The sequence below is a fragment of the Gossypium hirsutum genome, chromosome A03 (assembly GCF_007990345.1).
Source record: "Gossypium hirsutum isolate 1008001.06 chromosome A03, Gossypium_hirsutum_v2.1, whole genome shotgun sequence".
NCBI classification, from domain to species: domain Eukaryota; kingdom Viridiplantae; phylum Streptophyta; class Magnoliopsida; order Malvales; family Malvaceae; genus Gossypium; species Gossypium hirsutum.
In genome coordinates, this window is record NC_053426.1 from 67,317,834 (window position 1) to 67,340,572 (window position 22,739).

Here is a 22,739-nt window from a genome sequence, read left to right on the forward strand (position 1 = left end):
ATTTTACGAGCCTAATGACTAAAATATAAATATGTCAAAGTATAGGGGTAAAAATGTAATTTTTCCATAAGTTTATTTTTGGGCAGCATTGAGTAATGTGATAATTAAATAAGTTAAATTTTCTATTATAGATCAAGAAAAAACGAAGTTCAGACCTTGACCGGAGGAAAAGCAAGGTTATTGACGATTAGGTCCAATTCCTACTATTTTGTACCGAGGTAAGTTTGTGTGTAAATAATGCAATGTTATATTATGTATTTAATGCTTAATATTGCCTAAATTATACGATTGTTTCTATGGAAATATTCAACGAAGTTTCGAAGGTGAAAAAATCCCAATTGAACCTTAGGAATAGTTTAAGATACAAGTGACATGTCACTAGGAAACCATGTGTTATGTGATCTATATGAATCCGGGTGCTGGTCATGCATGTTCTACCGGTGGTTGGGTAGTCCGGCATGTGTTGCAAATACATGACAGCTTGTGTGAGCAGCCTATGTAGCTACGTCTTGACTGACAGCTTGTGTGAGCAGGCCCGTGATTAGCTCGTGCGCAATCCCTATGTGTTTTGAGATATGAGATAGCATTGGCTACATATATGGTTCTAATGTGCAAGATTTTCCATGAATCCGATAATATTTCAAGTGTTCAACGGGTAATCCGAAGAGTATGTCAAAGATGACAAAGTACGCAACTATGTTATCAGTTGGTACAGGGATGTATGTAAAACTCATGAGTATGGACTTTAGTATGAGATGAACTCTTGGTAGGAATGCTAATGAGTCAGCTAAGTCTAAGAACTTGATGATAATTATGCTAACTTATGTTGAGTAGTTATATGAGTAATGTATGATTTATGTTGCTTATTATTTGCATGCAAACTTACTAAGCTTTAAAAGCTTACTCCCCTTTTTTTTCCATTCCTTATAGTGTCGCCAAGCTAGCTCGTAGATCGAGGAACATCGGAGCTCGATTCACACTATCAAACGATTGACTTGGGTATACTTGATTTCTATATTTTGAGTATGGCATGTATAGGGACTTGGTCATTTTGTTACGTGTCATATTGGTTTAGCCAAATGTGTTGGCATTGTAATGGTTAATGATTCATTTTGTATATGGCCATTGGAAGTTGGCTAATATTATTCTTATTGGTCATTGGTATATTTATGTGATGATGCTTTTCATGAAGATGAATTTGGCATGAATGGAAAAGAAAGTATGTGATATTATGCATGATAGATGTTAGTATGTGCAAATGATGTATTGGTATCTTGTTTGTGGCTGATTTGGTTGCATGTATATGCTTGGATTGGTGTTGCTTGTTGTGGTGTAGGTTGGTGCAAGTAAGGGTGGCAAATGGCTTGGTAAATAGCCTTATTTTGTCCACACGAGCAAAGACACGACCGTGTGTCTCAGTTGTGTAATGGACACGGCCAAGGGACTGGGCATGTGTCCAGGGCATGTGCAGTCTGCACCTATTTTATGAAAAATTTCGAAAATTAAAATTCGCCACATGGCCTAGCACACGGGTGTGTGACTTGGCCGTGTAGCTTCCTTTGGTGTTTGACGTCATAAGCAGAGAGTTACACGGGTTAAGGACACGGAAGTGTGTGACCACACGGCCTACTCACACGGGTGTGTGACCCTATTTTGATGAAAATTTTTCTAAGTGTTGTAGAATTTTCTAAAGTTCTCAGTTTAGTCCCGAACCACCTCCAATGCATGATTTGGGCCTCGTATGCTCGTTTTAGAGACGATAGGAATGTATGTGAAAAGTTTTAAATTCGGATGGAAATTTAGTCTCGATTTTGTATGATTGCTGGTGTATAAGTCTGGTAATGTCTCGTACCTATTCAGGTGTTGGATACGGATAAGGGGTGTTACACCCACCATGTGCTGATGCCATGTATGGATTTTAGTTAGAGTTAGTTGGCTTTGTTAGGATTTTTACAAATTTTAATCTGTTCGTATCGTAATAATTTAATTCTAGTTGTTCAACCATTTTTATACCCAACAATACTGTAATAGTTTGATTTTATTGATTAGAGATCTATATTTATATTTGTACTTTAACTATAACATTAATGTAAAAATTTTAAAATATATATTATAATAAATACTTAAATTTATTCTTGTATAGTAAATAAATTATCCACTTGATATTTCCTACCACGTTGGTACCTTTTTATAAAAAAAAATTAATGTGGTGATAAACAATTAATAAAAACTTGTCTTGTGTCTAAAATGCCACGTCAAAATCAAATCATAACAAAATGAAAATTTCAAAACAAACCATAAAACTACAAAATTCTAAAGAAAATTTTAAAAATATCAATTAATTCCATATAAGAATATCAAAAGTTGAGAAATTATATTTTAAAATAATAAAAATATATATTTGAAATTATAATGCGAAATACTTTTTTAAAAAAAAAGTTTATAAAGTTTTGGGTACCTCCCATTCTACCTGAACACTTTGTGCCATAAAGACAGTATCGTCACAATGCCATCAAAGACAACCTTCACATCAAATCTAATCTTATTATCTAAACATCCAAACTGTACCCTAATTTAGACCTAAATTGAAGTTTACTAGAGATGCAATCATGCTTGAAAGACTCACTCCAAGCACTCCTTTTAACTATAAATACAAGATTAAAGAAGACACAAAATCAAGTAAATAACCATACTTTGCTCAAACATCATCTCAACTCAGAAAAACTATAATTCTTACTAACTCTTTGGCACCATCTATTATATAAATCACCACCATTATTTACCCAACATAATAATCATTATAACAATCGGTTTATTCCTTCAACCAGATTTATAGGAATTAAGTTCCGTAACGCGTTTAGAAATACTAACTTCGACACTCACTCTACTATTTTTAGTTTTAGTCATCTTCCTTCAAAAGTTAAAAATGAAAATAAATAAATCAAACATCAATAAATGGAATCATCGTAATTGATGATAAGTGCATGTGCATTGGTAATTAATATATAACCTTAACTTCACCTACAATCCATACAAGTGAAGAACGTGCAGAAACTTCAACCCCGCCGATCCCTATGACCTTTATCATTGAAATCGAGGATCCTATAGTTGAAGCTCCAACATCCACAACACTTTGTGTAATCTAATATGAGGAAGAGAAATCCAGCAGCTACGGTGACGGTGTTCCTATCTATTATCACCGCTTTTTTGTTTGTATTTGAGATCAATCTGTCGTCCGTTTTTAGATTGAGTTCAGCTCCTACTCAAGGTTAGTACAGCTTTATAATCAAACCTTTACTTTCACTCCTCTTCTTTCATGTCTTGTATACCTTCCCCTTGTATTCAACTCTGAATCCTTAGATATTATCTTCACTGTTGGAATTGATTATCAATATTGTCCCTGTATTTTTATCATTATTTACGTAATCATTAGTGGTGAAAAACATACTTACCTTGATCATCAACTTTTTATTACCATGGAGACTCAAATAAGCAAGTGTTTATGTCTTTTTTTTTGTTTTTGTTCATCTCAAAATCATCAATAGTATACAAAATGAGGAAAATGAACAAAATATATTCCGATAAAATAGACTAACAAGAGTTTGGCTTTTTTCTCAAATTATGAAAAATGTGGAATGAAGTTAGAAAAAAAAAAACACATTCTTTTTTTTTTCAAGGTAAAATAAGGAGGCAGACTTTTGGTGAACAACATCGTGGAAAAGCGAAACAAGTGATCAGTTGCAACCGTTCTCATAAAGAATATGATCTCTGCTCAATCACCGGTGCAACCGTTGTGGACCCCGTCACCTCCACTTTCTTTCTCGTGGACCTTACCATATCGGGCCCAGGATCCATCGTAGAAAAAATCAAGCCCTATCCAAGGAAATGGGAGAATTTTCCAATGCAAAGAATCAAAGAACTAGCTATCACTTCAGGCCCATCAGGCCCAGAATGTGAGGTCCAACATAATTCCCCGGCCATTGTATTCAGTGCGGGGGGTACACGGGAAATGTTTTCCATGATTTCAATGATGGGTTCATCCCACTCTTCATCACCATCAATTCCATCTATAAAAACCGAGATGTCGTCCTTGTGGTCTCAAAGGCTCGTGATTGGTGGCTAAACAGGTACAAGAATCCGCTCCATGTCTTCAGCTCGCACCCAATAGTAACCCTTGACAATGATCCTTCCGCTCACTGTTTCCCTTCCGCCACTCTAGGCTTCATGTCGTATGGTTTCATGGCATTAATGCCAAACTCATCACAAACATTACTTTATTTCCGTGGCCTCCTAGACAAGGCATTTGGTCATCATGACCAATACTCCATCTTTAACCCTCCCCTAAAGTCCGACTCTCCACCTCAGCTTGTGTTTATGACTCGATCAAAAGGTATTGGAGGGGAAATTTTGAATCAAGATGAAGGCGTGAAAGTAGCAAAAGAGATTGGATTCGACATCATTTTGTTTGAACCAACGGGAAAGATTTCTTTGCAACAAGCTTATGGATTGATAAATTCAAGTCATGCAATGGTTGGTATGCACGGTGCGACTCTAACACACTCATTGTTTCTCAGACCGGGGTCAGCTTTCATGCAAGTAATGTCGTTAGGGATTGATTGGGTGGGGAAGATGTGCTTCGGAGAACCAGCTAGGGCAATAGGGATACAGTACATTGAATATAAGATTAAGGTGGAACAGAGGAGCTTGGTGGAGAAGTACGACAAGAATGATATGGTGATTAAAGACCCGGCTAGTTTTCAAGGGAGAAATTGGTCATCTGATGTGATGAACATATATTTGAAGGAACAAAATGTTAAACTCGATTTAGTTAGGTTTAGGGATTATTTAATGGAAACTTATAGCAAAGCAAAGACATTCATGGAAAAAATGGGATAGTCCTATTTAATCATTACATTCTAATATATAATTCAATAATTAAAAGTATATTTATGAGTGAAATTATAGTTATTTTGACAAAAAAAATATATTAATTAAAATTTGCAGTAAAGTTTTAAAAATATATAATTCTCAAACATTTGTATATATGTACTGTTACAAGCCCAATTTGCCCAGCCCAAATACAAAACCCAACTACCCCTAAAAAAACTAATCAGCCCAATTACAAACCCTAGCCCACTATCCTAAACTTCTCCAAGAAACCCTAACCCCCTATGTGTGCCGCCCCTACCGTTTGCCACTATCACCTGCTCCACCGCTCCAACTGCTCCTGCAAGAGAAAAGGAGAAAAGACAGCAACAAATAACAATAAAACTTGTAAAAAAGGATGGCTATAAGAAAGCTATTCGAAAATCATGTAAAAGGGAGGACTTTTTGGAATACAAAAAAACTTGAAAACAAAAGCAAAAGCAGAGAATCAAGAAATCAAGCAAGGTGTTCTTATTTTTTTCTTTATTTCTTCTTTTTTCTTTTTGAAGCATTTTTTACATATTTTTAAAAAAATAATAATAAAAGAAAAGGACGGGGTTCACCTTTTGGTTTGTCGGAGAAGGAGAAACTGAAAGGTTTTCTCACTTTTGCCCGATTTTGGCTGAGATCTCAGTGTTTATAACCCTGTAACGAGATTCTATGCGAGAAGGGGACAAAAAATGGGCTCTTTTTTATTTCGCCAGCCACCATGGATGGTGGCGCTGTCGCTGGCGACCGGCGGTCCACGGTGGCGTCGATGCCGGATGGCTGGCCGGAGTTCAGAGAGAGTTGAGAGAAGGTGGGGGGCTGATTTTTTTTTAAAGGAAGGGGAGAAATAAAATTTTTAAAAAAAAATTAGCTTAAATAGGGGATTAAAACGTCGTAGTTTTGGAATGGCCTGAAACGCCCCAAAACGACGTCGTTTTAGGGATGACCGGTCCGACCCGACCCGCCCTTAGGGGATCCGTGTGTTTTTGTTTACAAGGGGCTATTTGCACATTTGACCCTTCCGCTTTTTTTTAGTCTTATAATTAAATTTTTCGTATTTTTAATTTTGCCCAGAAATTTTGTTTTTGTTTCATTTGGGTCCCTCTTGGTGCTGTTAATTTTGGGAGGATGGGATATTTCCCATTTTAGTCCTCCTTCATTATCTGCGCGCCCAAATCTGTCCTATTCTTTATTTTTTATTCCTAATCTGCCCCAAAACTTCACTTTAAGTTTAATTTAGTCCCCTTTTTATTATTTTTGATATTTTAATTAAATTAATTAATTTAAGATGTTACTATTATTGATATTTTCATCATCATCATCATTATTATTATTATTATTATCCTCATTAGCATATTATTATTTTTACTATTATTATTATTTTCACCATTGCTATTATGTTTTAACATTATTATTTTCTATTATTATCAATGTTTATATTATTATCATTTATTATCAATATTAATATTATCATTGCCGTTTTTATTACTATCATTATTATTATTTACTATTGTTTATTATCATTATTATCACCATTCCTTACTATTTGCTATTATTATTATTACTAGTTTCATTATTGTTATCACTATTTTTATTACTACTGATATTATTACTCCTTTTATTATTAATATTATTGTTACTATTATCATTATTATTATTAGTATTATTATTACCACCTTATTTTATTACTATTAACATTCTTTAAATATTGTCACTATATATTTTTTTTATTTAACATATTATTGTTACTAAATTTTTATTATCATTACTACTATCGTATTATTATTACTATTATATTTTCATCTACATAGATTTTCTTGTTACTTACTTATTTATATTTCTATCTATTTATATTTTCGTTATTATTATATTTTAAGCATTATATCTGTATTATTATTTCACTATTGTTATATTTTTCACATTATTATTATCATTACTGATACTATCATTTTCTAAATAGTTTTACATAATATTTATTTATTTACTACTAGTTCTTTCTAAATTCAAATATATATTTTTTAGCTTATTTATTATTTCTTTTTTATTTTTATTCATTTTACCCATTTGTTTTATCTTTTCTCTTATCATTATTATCGTTCACATTCGTGTTTATGTTTATTTTGTTATGCCCGTCAATACTAAAATTTTTATTTGTTTATGCATTCTCTATTATCTCGTTTTATTACGAATTTATGTTTTATCCAATCCAAAAATTAATTCTTTTATAAAGGCAATGATCCGTATTTGGAATTTCGAGAAAATCGTGCCATAACTTACTGGGTTACGATTTTTCTCATTTAATCTAAATAACAGAATATTATTTTAAAATCGCAACACCAATTTTGAATAAAATGCTTATTCTCGGAGATACGAGGTGTTGTGTCCTAACTTACTGGGTATGACATCTTGTTACCTCGGGATAAGATTTTTTCTAACAAAGGCAATATTCAGTATTTCAAAGTTCGAGATATTGTGCCCTAACTTACTGGGTTTCAATTTTTCTTGTTTACCTTAAATAATCGAATATTCTTTTAAAAAGCGGTAAAATACACGAATTTTAAATAAAAAGGCAAGCTCATCTTCAAAAGTTCAATATGTCGTGTCCTAACTTATTGGATATGACATTTCATCACTTTGAGACGAGAAGGTCTTTAACATTTGAGCCTTTTTTAACAAAAGAGGGATCGTATTTCAAAGTCTTTCAAGTTTTCAATTTTCGACATTAAGACACTAATTAATCAACTAGGTACCAATTTTTGGGCGTATCAAGGATGCTAATCCTTCCTCGTGCGTAACCGACTCCCGAACTCATTTTCTGATTTTCGTAGACCAAAAATTATCGTTTTAGTAAATCTTAACTTTTATTAAAATGATTAATTTACGGTGACCCGATCACACCTCATCAAAAAGGATTGGTGGCGACTCCCATTTTTTCGTTTTCGTTTCCAAAACCAAAGTCGACCCCGTTTTCAAAAAAAATGGTTTCGACATGTACATTTTAATTCTTGAAATAATTTATTTTCGAATATAATATGTTTATTTTTATTTCTAAAAAGTTTTTACCGTTTGACAAAAATACTTTTATCATCATATATAGTATATAATTTCATGTTATAAACACTATAAATAAATTATAAAATATAAAAAAATTATTTTATTGATTAAAAACAAATTGAGAAGAAAATTTTGGATAAAATAAAGGAGGTTTCCTGGCTTGTTATCATGGTTTGTGAAAGAATTTTGGGAAAATGTCATCTCATGTTTTCAAGTTAGAAATAATTTGGTTTTACTTGTTATTCTTGCTAGGATAGACAATAGGAATGGCTTGTATAAGATAAAAACTTTTATTTCACTTAAGAACTCAAGGGTAAATTTTAAGGTATTGATAGCACATTCCCTTCTTTTAACTTAGGATTATCCTTGATCAAAAGTTGATTTAGATGATTCGACTAGCCAAGTAGGATCTTAAAGTTGATGTTTCTAGATGGGTGACGTTTTCTAGGAGGGTACAAGATTTAATCAGGAGCAAGTGGATTTAAGGGGTTATTGTTAGAAAGTATGGACATCACATATATAATAAGGATAATTACATGTTATTATTTATTATCATGATAGGTTATCCCAAATTAAAAGTGATCTAATTTTATTAAAGTTTTATTGAGCTTTAATTATTAAATAAAGTATGGGTCAAATATGTATAGATACTCTAGTAATTGAGTTCTAATCAAATTCTAATTAATTATGGGCTAATTATAATTTGATTAGAACTAATATGTCAAGATTATAAATATTAGGGTTATGGTCCTCAAATTATATACAACATATCTTTTCTAATATCCCATCATTAGGAAAGAAAGAGCATATATTCTCTGAATTTCTTGTGTGCTAATTTGGAAGATCAACTCTCCAAGATCCGGTAAAACTTCAAGAACTTCATGGATTCAGGTACACTTCCGCATCTAGTTTTGTTCTTGATTTATTCTTGATGATTTGATATGATAGATCCTGGTTTATTAAGTTTTATTTCAAATTTATTTTACAAATTCTAACAAGTAGCATCCGGCCTTTGTCATGTTGAATAATTGAGAATGGATTGATTCTTTATTATTTTTAAATTGATTCATTTTTTTCTTTTTTAATTTTATGGATTTGATATTTTAATTATATATTATGTTGAATCTTTGAAATTCTTGATAAATTTTTTGTTTTGGTTCTTTAAATAAAGTTTTAAGGTTTTATAAATATAATCTAGTTTAATATTTGCATATGCTATTCGAAAAGTGAAGGTTTATTTATTTATAATCAATTAACAAAAATTAATTTGTGAGATTTCTTTCTCTTCTTCTCACACAATTATTTTATAAATTTTGGTTATATTCATTATTAAATTAAAGTTATAGACTTACAACTTTTTGTAATTGAAGAATTCCAATTGGGTTGTATAATTAGTTTTGAAAGTTAATTTATTTGATAATTGAATAAATGAATGTTTTTAAGATTTTTTTTCGCACTATTTGTTTTAATTTTTTTTTTGTGGTTGAATGTATATGAAATTATCATCTTTTGTCTTTATTTATGATGAATTATATTCACCATTGAATTCAATTCATATATGCAAATGATTACTTTTGGTTCCTGTTATAATTATTTTATTTAAGTTTTAGTCATTATGGAACCTGACTAAAATTAAAATGTTTGGAATTTTTTTTAATATGGTGGCTATGAATTTTCATAAGTGGTTGTGCATATGAAAACTTTTATACAATTTGGGATTATTTTATATTTGGTGGTTATTGATTTTTTTTAAGTATTTGTGCGTATAAAGAAGTTTTATGATAATAGCTTTAGTCATTAATATAAATTTGAGTTTATATGAAATATGTAAGGTAAGCCAATATTATTTTTCTATTATTATAATTGTGTGTATATATTATGTGTATATATATATTATATGCATATCAGTGATTTTGAGGATTAATTCATGATTATAGTTTGTATGAATAGGTGTTTATAATCATTATTCAATAAGATATCTTTTATAGTTTTATTTGTAAAATTAAGTTTGGATGGATATCGTTGAAGTTGTTAAATTTTTTTTTGTTATGGTTATATATTCAATTTTATGGGTGCTTTGGCGCAAATTCATGCCAACTATATACATATTTAAATAATTTGGTTTTAAGTTTGGTTCTATAATCTTAGGTTTTAGCATCTTATGGTTCCAAATATTTGGTTAAATTATGATAATATGGTTTATTGTATGAATTGTGGGATAACCAACTATTATGATTTTTTTTAGATTTATTTGCTTGAAAATATTTTTCAAGTATTCATGTGAATATCTATTTAATAAAAAATACAACTTTGGATTTGCATAGAAAATTCAGGATAAGTTTTTCTATTTGATTATGAATACATGTATATACTTGAATTGCTTTGATGTTTTTATCCATGCCAAAATTATGAATACATGTGCTTGTTAATTATTTGGCTTTGAACGACTACATTATTTTTGTTTGGTTTTGATATATATTGTAACGCCCCCTACCCGTGTCTGACGCTGGGACTAGATACGAGGCATTACCGAACTTAAACATGCACACAAACGAAAACCGACCCTAAAATTTCATTTAATTCAAAACTGTTCAGACACATGCATAATGTCCCTTATTTGGGTCTACGAAGCCCAAAACATGCTTTGGAACGGTTTCGGGACTAAACCGAGAACTTAAAAAACCTGAAAAATTTCACGCAACAACAAGTTCTTCATTTTAAACATATTTCACTTTAACCAACATTCATGACTCATCACACCAGAAACATAGAACATCACAAGATTAATTAAGCTTACAAACCATAATGAATATGGGCCACATCCCATGACCATATACGATAACTAAACGTAGATCAATAGGTTAGGCCAAATCATAATAATAACACATGTCATAAAAACTAGCTTCCTATGCACGCCACTCTCTTGATATTTCTAATATTTGAATTAATTCTCCCAAAAGTGATAGCTTGATAGTGTGATTCTGGCTCCGACGATCTCCAACCCCGAGCCGACCTGCCAATACTAAAGAAATAGAGAGGAGGGGTAAGCTTTGTGCTTAGTAAGTCCATATGAAATTAATAAGCAAATACTAACATGCTTTTAAGATAAAACACTGTAATTGTACAATTACATATGTTCAGGTTAAGCTATTTTATCGAGTTACAGTTACTAAATCATTTATATCTGGATCTATAAAACTCAAAATTAAGTTCTGTTAATTTTAATTGAAACTAGACTCATATACCTTTCTTCCATAAAATTTTCATAATTTTTAACTTATCCAATTAGTACAATTTATTCATTAAAGCTTCCCCTATTTCAGTGTTTGGCTACTCTGACCTCTGTTCACTATGAATCAATTTTATCTCTATACAGAGTTCAAAGGGATAAGAAGTTTATTTATCTTAAAAATATACTCAATAAGGAATCTATAAATGTAAATTATAACTCCTAATTATTTTTTCACAATTTTTAGTGAATTTCTCAAATAGGAACAGGGTATCTCGAAGTCATTCAGACTCTGTCTCACAACAATTTAAATATCCCATAACATAAAATTCAATTGCATGTACCGTTTCCTCTATGTGAAACTAGACTCATTGAGCTTTAATCTCATATTTTATTCATCCCCTAACTCAATTTTCAAAATTTATGGTGAATTTATAAAGTTGCATCATTGCAGTAACCCAAAACTGCCAAGGCTAAATTTACTCAATCACAATTATTATTCACTAAATCCATACAATATCATTTCATCCATCATGGAAAGAACACATAATTATGCTTCATAGGCATAGATCCATAATCTCAATGTCATCAAGTATCAAGACTTATTCCTCATCATGTCATTTTCATAGTATTCACCAATACTATATACTTCATATATCAAGGCACAACTTGTAATATAACTTAAGAACATACTCACCAATGGCTTGTCTCATTGGGACCATTATTGAATACTTCGTCAAATTATCTGTTGAACACTCAGAATATAATCGGATACACGGAAGCCCGCAGCTAGACAAACTCCATAGCCTGCGGTTTATGTAGCAAAGCTACCATAATCTCACCCATAATGAACTCGGAACGCAACTCAAAGAGCTCGGGTGTTCGAATCTATAATGAACTCTGAACACAACTCAACGAGTTCGGATGCTTGCATCCATAGGTGAACTCGGAATGCAACTCAACGAGTTCAGATGCCTCATAATTCTCACGAACTCGGACCACAACTCTACGAGTTCGAATCTCAATTTCCACCCTAACCTATTCCTAAGGTTCAAACGGGCTCTTTCCTCGATTATATGCCTTTACCATCTTTCTCGTGATGTCAATATTGATACTCCGGTGGCAACTCATATTTTTCAAGTATTCCACATAATTTGTATAATAATTCAACAACAATCATAGCATGCAACAATTCATAAACAATAATCATCATACCATTATCAAGACATCAACAACATATAATGTTGCATCATTTACATAATATCAAATTATTCACATATATGTATACTTACAATTCATGTAATATCATAACATTAACATTAAAATACACATTGCATTATTAAAATCATATGAACTTACCTCGTATGTGAAAATGGTCATTTTTACCATTTTGTCCACAACTTGGTATTTTGCCGATTTTAGCCCGAATTTTGATTTTCCTTGCTTTATCATTTCAAATATAGCCTAATTAGGACTCATATTATTCAAATCAACCCAAAATCATATTTTTTGCAAAGTTAAAATTTTGCCCCTAAACTTTTACATATTTACACTTTTGCCCCAAATCTCGTAAATTAAACTTCACCCCATTTTCTTATGTTTTATGACATTCGATGATTTTTACCTTCTATAGCATCAAATTCACACTCTATCATGTATTTATTAACATTAGATATTTTTAGCAATTACGTCATTTTAGTCGTTTTTACGTAAAATCACTTAGCAAAAGTTGTTTAACACAATCTCAAGCTTCATATTCTACCATAAAACATCAAAATTCATTCATATCATTCATGGGTAAATTTTTAAATATAAACCCTAGCTCAAAATATTGGTAGAAATAGGTAAACCGAGCTACGAGAATTTTAAAAATGTAAAGAACATTAAAAACAGGGCTAGGATTAACTTACTATTGAGCTTAGAAGTTGAAGAAACCCTAGCTATGGTAGCAAGTAAAATTTGGCAGCAACATGAAGAAGATGAATGGATTTTTGCTTGATTTTTCCCATTTTAATTCATTAAAATCCAAATGACCAAAATGCCCTTCCTTACTAAACTTTCAAAAATTTCATGCATGTCCAATTTTTGCCCAAAAACTTAGAAATTGGTCAAATTGCTATTTAAGGCCTCTTAATTAATATTCCAAAGCAATTTCATACTAGAAACTTCTAGAATGCAAGTTTTGCAACTTATTCAATTTAGTCCCAAATTTCAAATTAAGCACTTTATGCATAGCATTTCTTCACGAAACTTTCACACAATCATGCAATCATATCATAGACCTCAAAATAATTATAAAATAATTATTTCTATCTCATATTTGTGGTCCTGAAACCATTATTCCGATTAGGCCGTAATTCGGGATATCACAACTCCCCCCTTTAGGGATTTTCGTCGCCAAAAATCTTACCAGTAAACAGGTATGGGTATTGATTCCTCAATTTTCATATTCGATGCCGAAGAACTTTCACTCAGGTGGTGCCTCCAATATATCTCTTTAATTTCTCATATATTCTGGAAGCTTACAAACTCATCTCTCTATTGTTCTTAAATTTTCAACCCTTCTCAGTTTCCCTTGTCATCTTGACATAAAACCAAAATCTCGATTTGGTTAATGGAGAATAGAATTCCAAGAAATCCAACAATCAATGAGACCTAAAATTCAATGAATCTGATGAGTAGAAATTTATTAAATACTGATATGATTTACAGATCTCGTTAGACATTTAACAATAAGATACATTGCATTTTCTTTTTCCGCTACGGAAATAATTCTGATATGGCCTCAAGAATAATCCTTTCTCATTTTCATTCTAATATCAATACTGGCAGAGATAACTCTGGTCGATCCTGATGCTCAGCTTTAACCCCATTAACAACTCAGATTTTCCATGGCATCGAATGCTCTAAACTATTACATTACCTTATTGTCTTGAAACACATTACAATTCATACAGATTGAACACTAAAGTCGATCTTAATCACCAGTGAATGACATTTCAAGTAATCCTTTCTTCTAGTTACAAAACAATCCATCATGCCATCCTTTACTATTCATTCCTTACGTTAATCAAAACTGTCTCAATTGCATTAGCTCAAGTAACCAAAATATCTCAATTGAAGACATTAACTATGATTAACTTACTCAAGAGAAGTAATCTACCATGCCGATTGAAACTCGTGCTTTTATCACCTATGCCTTTACTGATGTCAAACCTTACACGAAAATTAGAAAAATCCCAATACTGAAATCACCATATTACCCAAATCAAATCAGAAGTATAGTCATACTTGACATGATTATCACGAGCTAAAGAACGCACTTCGAACATGAGTCATAATTGAAAAATTACGAAATAAAGATAACAAGAAAACCGAATAAAGAAATCCAAGATAGAAAAACCCAGAATAAAGAAACCCAAGATACGATACTATGCCGGAAAATCGAAAACCAAACTCATAGGAAAATATAGAAGATCTCGATAATTCCTCAAAGAAAAGAAATCCAGAAGAAAACATCATTTAATCTTACTGGAATCAAATGCAACAAGAACAATGTATCTTCCCATATATACATATCAAATGGAGCATCAAGTAGAAGAAACAGAATCATAGTATCATACATATTCTCTCATCAATTTTTATCAGACAGAATATGATAGAATGTCCGAAGGAATAGAGCAATACAAATTTTAAACCAGTCAGGCTACCAATGCTTTCGTCCATCATCAGGATTAGAAAACATCCCCATATAACAAGAATTTCTTCAAAAGATCAACAACCATAGAAATATTTTTGGGAACGGATAAACACATAGAACATCTTAGAAGAAATTGCTAAAATCTGTCCAGCCATAACTGTCACACTCAGATATTACACATTTCAGATATCATTTCCCCAACTATTTCTGCCATCACAAATTTCATAATACCTTTCATTAAAGAAGACCAGTTCTGAATAAATTTTGATTTGCACTTTTCTCGACCTTGTACCTTAGTAATTCGATTTATCAAAATAAATTTCTTCTCTAACTGGAACAGTGCATAACTCTAATAATCCTTATGCCAATCTGATATTTTTCTACCTTTAACTTTACTTATCAACTCATTCTTCAATCTCTAATCATATTTATAATTATTCTAGAACTGAACTCTTTGGTTTCTCAACCGGAAACTTATTCAGTACAAATCTCATGAAATTCCATTATAAACACCACTTCGGTAAGGGGAAGGGGTTGTAAGGCCTTTGACTCAACTTTCTCATACATATACATATGACACAATTTCCATCATCATAACAACATCATCAAATTCATATCATTTATTCAGGAAATGCATCATTCATGTTGGTTTACACAAATTTTCTAGTTATCCCATTTAGACAAGTATACTTATGCATACATCCTATGTTTTCTGGATAGCTTGACTTATCCATTCATTTACTCAAACAAATCATACTCATGACATCATATAAGGGCTAAACAAACATAGATAAATTCATTTCATTATAATCATTTATCTCATAAAAAATATCATTGACATTCATCAACATTCAACGTTCAATCAAGGCAATGGCATTTTCATTCATATCATGATATTAGGAACCTTTACTCATACCTCTACGAATTTCTCTTTATCCCGTTCATCTTATCTAGTAAGCCAAGTGCACTACATCATATGAGCATTAAACAAGTATGGATATTTATCACAACATGAACTTTCATCTCACGTGTTATCACATTTATATATATTATAAACTTTTATTCATACTTTTCTGAATCGAGACTCATCATAATCGTAATTTTATTCAAACACCTTTGCATCACATTGAACAAGGTCAGTGGAGCTCGGTTGGAGAGTACCTCTATCTAAACAAGACGGTGCTCAGACGCATCGGGAGGCATCACACTATTACGGATCCGTGGCATGTATAGCTAGACTCTTACACATGCTAGGTTAGTCTGAGAACCGACTAAACCATAGCTCTAATACCACCAAATGTAACGCCCTCTACCCGTGTCTGATGCTGGGACCAGATACGAGGCATTACCGGACTTAAACATGCACACAAACGAAAACCGGCCCTAAAATTTCATTTAATTCAAAACTGTTTAGACACATGCATAACGTCCCCTATTTGGGTCAACGAAGCCCAAAACATACTTTGGAACGGTTTCAGAACTAAACCGAGAACTTACGAAAACCTGAAAAATTTCACGCAACAACAAGTCTTTGATTTTAAACATATTTCACTTTAAACAACATTCATGACTCATCACACCAGAAACATAGAACATGACATGACTAATTAAGCTTACAAACCATAGTGAATATGGGCCACATCCCATGGCCATATACGATAACTCAACGTAGATCAATAGGTTAGGCCAAATCATAATAATAATACATGTCATAAAACTAGCTTCCTATACATGCCACTCACTTGATATTTCTAATATTTGAATTAATTCTCCCAAAAGTGATAGCTTGATAGTGTGATTCTGGCTCCGACGATCTCCAACCCCGAGCCGACCTGCCAATACTAAAGAAATGGAGAGGAGGGGTAAGCTTTGTGCTTAGTAAGTCCATATGAAATTAATAAGCAAATACTAACATGCTTTTTAAGATAAAACACTGTAATTGTACAATTACATATGTTCAGGTTAAGCTGTTTTATCGAGTTACAGTTACTAAATCATTTATATCTGGATCTATAAAACTCAAAATTAAGTTCTGTTAATTTTAATTGAAACTAGACTCATATACCTTTCTTCCATAAAATTTTCATATTTTTTAACTTATCCAATTAGTACAATTTATTCATTAAAGCTTCCCCTATTTCAGTGTTTGGCTACTCTGACCTCTGTTCACTATGAATCAATTTTATCTCTATACAGAGTTCAAAGGGATATGAAGTTTATTTATCTTAAAAATATACTCAATAAGGAATATATAAATGTAAATTATAACTCCTAATTATTTTTTCACAATTTTTAGTGAATTTCTCAAATAGGAACAGGGTATCTCGAAGTCATTCAGACTCTGTCTCACAACAATTTAAATATCTCATAACATAAAATTCAATTGCATGTACCGTTTCCTCTATGGAAAACTAGACTCATTTAGATTTAATTCATATTTTATTCAGCCCATAACTCAATTTCCACAATTTATGGTGAATTTCCAAAGTTGCATCATTGCAGTAACCCAAAACTGCCAAGGCTAAATTTACTCAATCACAACTATTATTCACTAAATCCATACAATATCATTTCATCCATCATGGAAAGAACACATAATTATGCTTCATAGGCATAGATCCATAATCTTAATGTCATCAAGTATCAAGACTTATTCCTCATCATGTCATTTTCATAGTATTCACCAATACTATATACTTCATATATCAAGGCATCACACATAAGTTTAGTGTACATACATGTACAACTTGTAATTTAACTTAAGAACATACTCACCAATGGCTTGTCTCATTTGGACCATTATCGAATACTTCATCAAATTACCCGTTGAACACTTGGAATATAATCGGATACACGGAAGCCCGCAGCTAGACAAACTCAATAGCCTACGGTTTATGTAGCAAAGTTACCATAATCTCACCCATAATGAACTCGGAACGCAACTCAATGAGCTCAGGTGTTCGAATCCATAATGAATTCGGAACACAACTCAATGAGTTCGGATGCTTGCATCCATAGATGAACTCGAAACGCAACTCAAGGAGTTCGGATGCCTCATAATTCTCATGAACTCGGACCACAACTCAAGGAGTTCTGATCTCAATTTCCTAGTGACATGTCACTTGTATCCTAACCTATTCCTAAGGTTCAAACAGGCTCTTTCCTGGATCATACGCCTTTGCCATCTTTCTCGTGATGTCAATATTGATATTCCGGTGGCAACTCATATTTTTCAAGTATTCCACATAATTTGTATAATAATTCAACAATAATCATATCATGCAACAATTCGTAAACAATAGTCATCATAGCATTATCAAGACATCAACAACATATAGTAATGTTGCATCACTTACATAATATCAAATTATTCACATATATGTATACTTACAATTCATGTAATATCATAACATTAACATTAAAATACACATTGCATTATTAAAATCATATGAACTTACCTCGTATGCGAAAATGGTCATTTTTACCATTTTGTCCACAACTTGGTATTTTGCCGATTTTAGCCCGAATTTCGATTTTCCTTACTCTATCATTTCAAATATAGCCTAATTAGGACTCATATTATTCAAATCAACCCAAAATCATATTTTTTGCAAAGTTAAAATTTTGCCCCTAAACTTTCACATATTTACACTTTTGTCCTAAATCTCGTAAATTAAACTTCACCCCCATTTTCTTATGTTTTATGACATGCTGATCATTTTTACCTTCTATAGCAACATCAAATTCACACTCTATCATGTATTTATGAACATTAGATATTTTTATCCATTACGTCATTTTAGTCGTTTTTACGTAAAATCACTTAGCAAAAGTTGCTTAACACAATCTCAAGCTTCATATTATACCATAAAACATCAATATTCATTCATATCATTCATGAGTAAATTTTTAAATATAAACCCTAGCTCAAAATATTGGTAGAAATAGGTAAACCGAGCTACGAGAATTTCAAAAATGTAAAAAAAACATTAAAAACGGGGCTAGGATTGACTTACTATTGAGCTTAGAAGTTGAAGAAACCCTAGATATGGTAGCAAGTGAAATTTGGCAGCAACATGAAGAAGATGAATGGATTTTTGCTTGATTTTTCCCATTTTAATTCATTAAAATCCAAATGACCAAAATGCCCTTCCTTACCAAACTTTCAAAAATTCCATCCATGTCCAATTTTTGTCCAAAAACTTAGAAATTGGTCAAATTTCTATTTAAGGCCTCTTAATTAATATTCCAAAGCAATTTCATACTAGAAACTTCTAGAATGCAAGTTTTGAAACTTATTCAATTTAGTCCCAAATTTCAAATTAAGCACTTTATGCATAGAATTTCTTCACGAAACTTTCACACAATCATGCAATCATATCATAGACCTCAAAATAATTATAAAATAATTATTTCTATCTCAGATTTTTAGTCCCAAAACTACTATTCCGATTAGGCCGTAATTCGGGATATCACATATATGGTTTTGGAACAAAAAAGAAATAGTCAAAAATTAAGGTTTTCGGTTTTTTATTGCATTATTAATACAACCTTATTTTGAGTTATTTCGAAGTCTATAAAGTAATAAAAAATAGTTTTGACATTTGACTATTGGGGAAATTTTAAATTTGAATATTGGTATGTTTATATATGTTTTAAAATAACTTAATTGAAGCAGTAAGTCACCAAAGTGTTTTTTTTGTATAAATTATTTTGTTTTAAAATATAAAAGTTTGTGTGCATGTAAATTAAGTTATGTTGATATTGATCGGCCCAAATAAAGGTTAATAATATTACATGTGCAACTATGGTGATAAACATGTGACGATTATTTAGTTTTACATGTGAGTAATAAATCGGCCCAAAGGTAGATTTATTGTTCGATATATTCTTATTGTCAATGTTTGATTACTACACCAAGATATCACTTACAAGTTAATATTTTGTCCAAAGATGAAATATTAATGGAGTGTCTGATATCTTAAGATGAGGTTTACATTTATTCAAATTATTTTAGTTTAAATTTGAAGTCTTATGTGAAGTTGTTTTGGTTTATGATTTATCCAACTATTATTATATTTGTCAACATTATTGTATGTTGTTATGGGATAAATATATATACTATTATATACTATTATATTTTAATTTCATTGAAAGATGAAATTAAGAAAAATATTTAGAAACAAATAAATTCAGATTTTGGCTTTGAGTTTTAATTAAGGATGTCTAATATTTTAAATAGATTAGTTGAAACAAAATGCCACCAAAATGACCTCTTTTGCGTAGATTAGTTTACTTAAAATATTAAGATGATTACATGTTTTTGTGATTCATGCATTGATTAATTGACCTCAAAGGTAAGTTAATAATTTGGCAGAATTTCAATGACAACTCTGGTGATAAATGTTTGACAATTATAAGGTACTTTATGAAAGCAATATGTTAGTTCAAAGATTAATTAATTGTTTGACATCATTTATTGTCAATGTTTGATTGCTACAACAAGAGTACCGCTTACTGTTAATATTACTGTCCAAAGACTTGATATTAATGTTGTGTTTGGTATCTTGAGATAGGACTAGCCATTGAAAAACCATAAATATAACATGTTTTAATCCTATGCTTAATGTGTTTTTGGATGATTTATTATATAATTTAGTGAATTTGATGCTCCTAATCCTTTAATTTCATATTTTATACTTAGGAGAGCATAGGGGAACAAATAGAGTAGAAAACGGGCCAAAAACGGACAAAACGAGCTGATTTAAAGATCCACACGGCCAAAACTATTTCCACACGGCCAAAACTATTTCCACACGGGCTGAGCACACACTCGTGTGAGCCATACAGGCTACACACACGTCCATGTGGCAGCCTGTGTCGGTATCGCTCCCTGTTTCCCAAACATGTAAAAAAAGGCCAACGAATTCAACTTGGAAGCAGGATCTCCTTCAAGACTGAAGATCTCCCTCCAATTTCTCTTGGAGTTTTTGGGTTTCTTTATGTTTTGTTGTTTTCCTATTTTTGAGATGTTTATCCCAAAAAATATAAACTAAACTCCCTAAATACCTACGGAGGATGAACGCTACGATGAATCTTATTATTTAATTTTCTGAATTACATGATAATTATTCTTGTTCTTAATTATGTGTTCTTAATTCTTCTTTTAATATTTTTAGGATTTTAATTCAAGTTGATGTGCTTATTCAACGGAGCAAAAGTCCCTGTTTAAGAGTAGATCTAGCATGATTAAGCAGAGTTGATTGCAATCCTAGAAATAGGATGACCTAAATATGTCGGCTTAGAGTCAAACCTAATAAGGGAATCCATAAATCGAGTTAATGCGACAATAGGGGTTTTAATTAGAAAGAGATTTCAATTAATCAACCTAGAGTCAGTTGTTCTTAGTCTCGAAAGAGATATTAACATAATTTAGGGATTTCTACGAATTAAGACAAGTGAATAAATAGTTTGATTCAGAGTCAAAATAATAAGTGAAGTCTAGGTGGATTCTTCCTTGGGTATTGTCTTTATCATTGGTTTATTCGATTATTGTCTTCACTCCCTGTCGTGTTTATTAGTTAATTAGTTTAGTTAATTTTAGATTAAAACAAATTCCTTTAATTATAGGCTAAATAATAGAAAGATAGTTATTACTAGTAATTTTAGTCCTCGTGGATACGATATTCCCTACTCACCATAGCTATACTACCATTCGATAGGTGTGCTTGCCTTCATAGTAATTGTAGTCTAGTTTAGTGAATCATAAAACGATCATCAAGTTTTTGGCGCCGTTGCTAGGGACTAAGATATTAGGAACACTTTATTTTTATTAATTTAGCCATTTTTATTTTATTGCATTTTATTTTTGTTTTAGTTTTATTTTTAATTACTAATTTTTTTTATTTGCTTCTGGCAGGTTTCTTTAGTTTATGACTAGAAAAAAAATCCGTCGGAACCGTTGCTTTTTGACAATGAAATTGAAAGCATAGCTTGCAGAAATCGTAGAGAAGTAAGGCAGAGTCTACAGTATATAGAGGAAGAGCACGAGGACGATACCAATATCACCTAGGAGATGGCTGAAAATTAGAATAATCCGCTACCTCCTGTGGTTGCCGTGAATCTTGTAAATCAGAATCCTACTCCTTGTATTATGTACGACTATGCCAAGCCTAATTTAACAGGGCTGAATCGAGTATTGTGAGACCTGCTATTGCTGGAAATAACTTCGAACTGAAGCCAAACACCATTCAAATGATCCAACAGTTTATTCAGTTCGATGGTTTGCAAGATGAGAATCCAAATACTCATTTGGCTAACTTTCTGGAGTACTGTGATATTTTCAAAACTAATGGCATTTCTGATGATGCCATTCACCTTTTGTTGTTTCCCTTCTCATTGAGGAATAAAGCTAAACAGTGGTTAAACTCTCTACCACGAGGGTCCATCACAACATAGGAGCAAATGACCGAAAAGTTTCTGTTAAAATACTTTTCGCCGGCCAAAATGGCAAAGTTGAGGAATGATATCTCTTTCATTGTACAAATGGACTTAGAAACCCTATATGATACATGGGAGAGGTATAAGGATTTATTGAGAAGGTGCACTCACCATGGGTTACCCTTATGGTTACAGGTTCAAACTTTCAACAATAGTTTGAACCCCTCAACTAGACAACTGATCGATGCAGCCGCCAGCAGTACCCTAAATAACAAAACACCTAAGGAGGCTTATGAGTTTATTGAAGAGATGTCATTGAATAATTATCAGTGGAAAGTCATGAGGACAAAGCCGACAAAAGCCGCTGGTGTTTTCAACCTCGACACATTCACCATGTTATTA

The 22,739-nt window shown here is 31.8% G+C and overlaps 1 non-coding gene and 1 pseudogene across 1 annotated transcript; one reads left to right on the forward strand and one right to left on the reverse strand.

Moving 5' to 3' along the window:
• The first annotated feature begins 3,658 nt into the window (after positions 1-3,658).
• Positions 3,659-4,896, forward strand: LOC107887917 (xylan glycosyltransferase MUCI21-like; annotated as a pseudogene).
• Positions 4,897-22,409: 17,513 nt separating this feature from the next.
• On the reverse strand, positions 22,410-22,516 carry LOC121226404 (small nucleolar RNA R71). Its single transcript, XR_005924226.1, has one exon. It is a non-coding gene; the product is annotated as a small nucleolar RNA R71 (small nucleolar RNA).
• Positions 22,517-22,739: the final 223 nt, after the last annotated feature.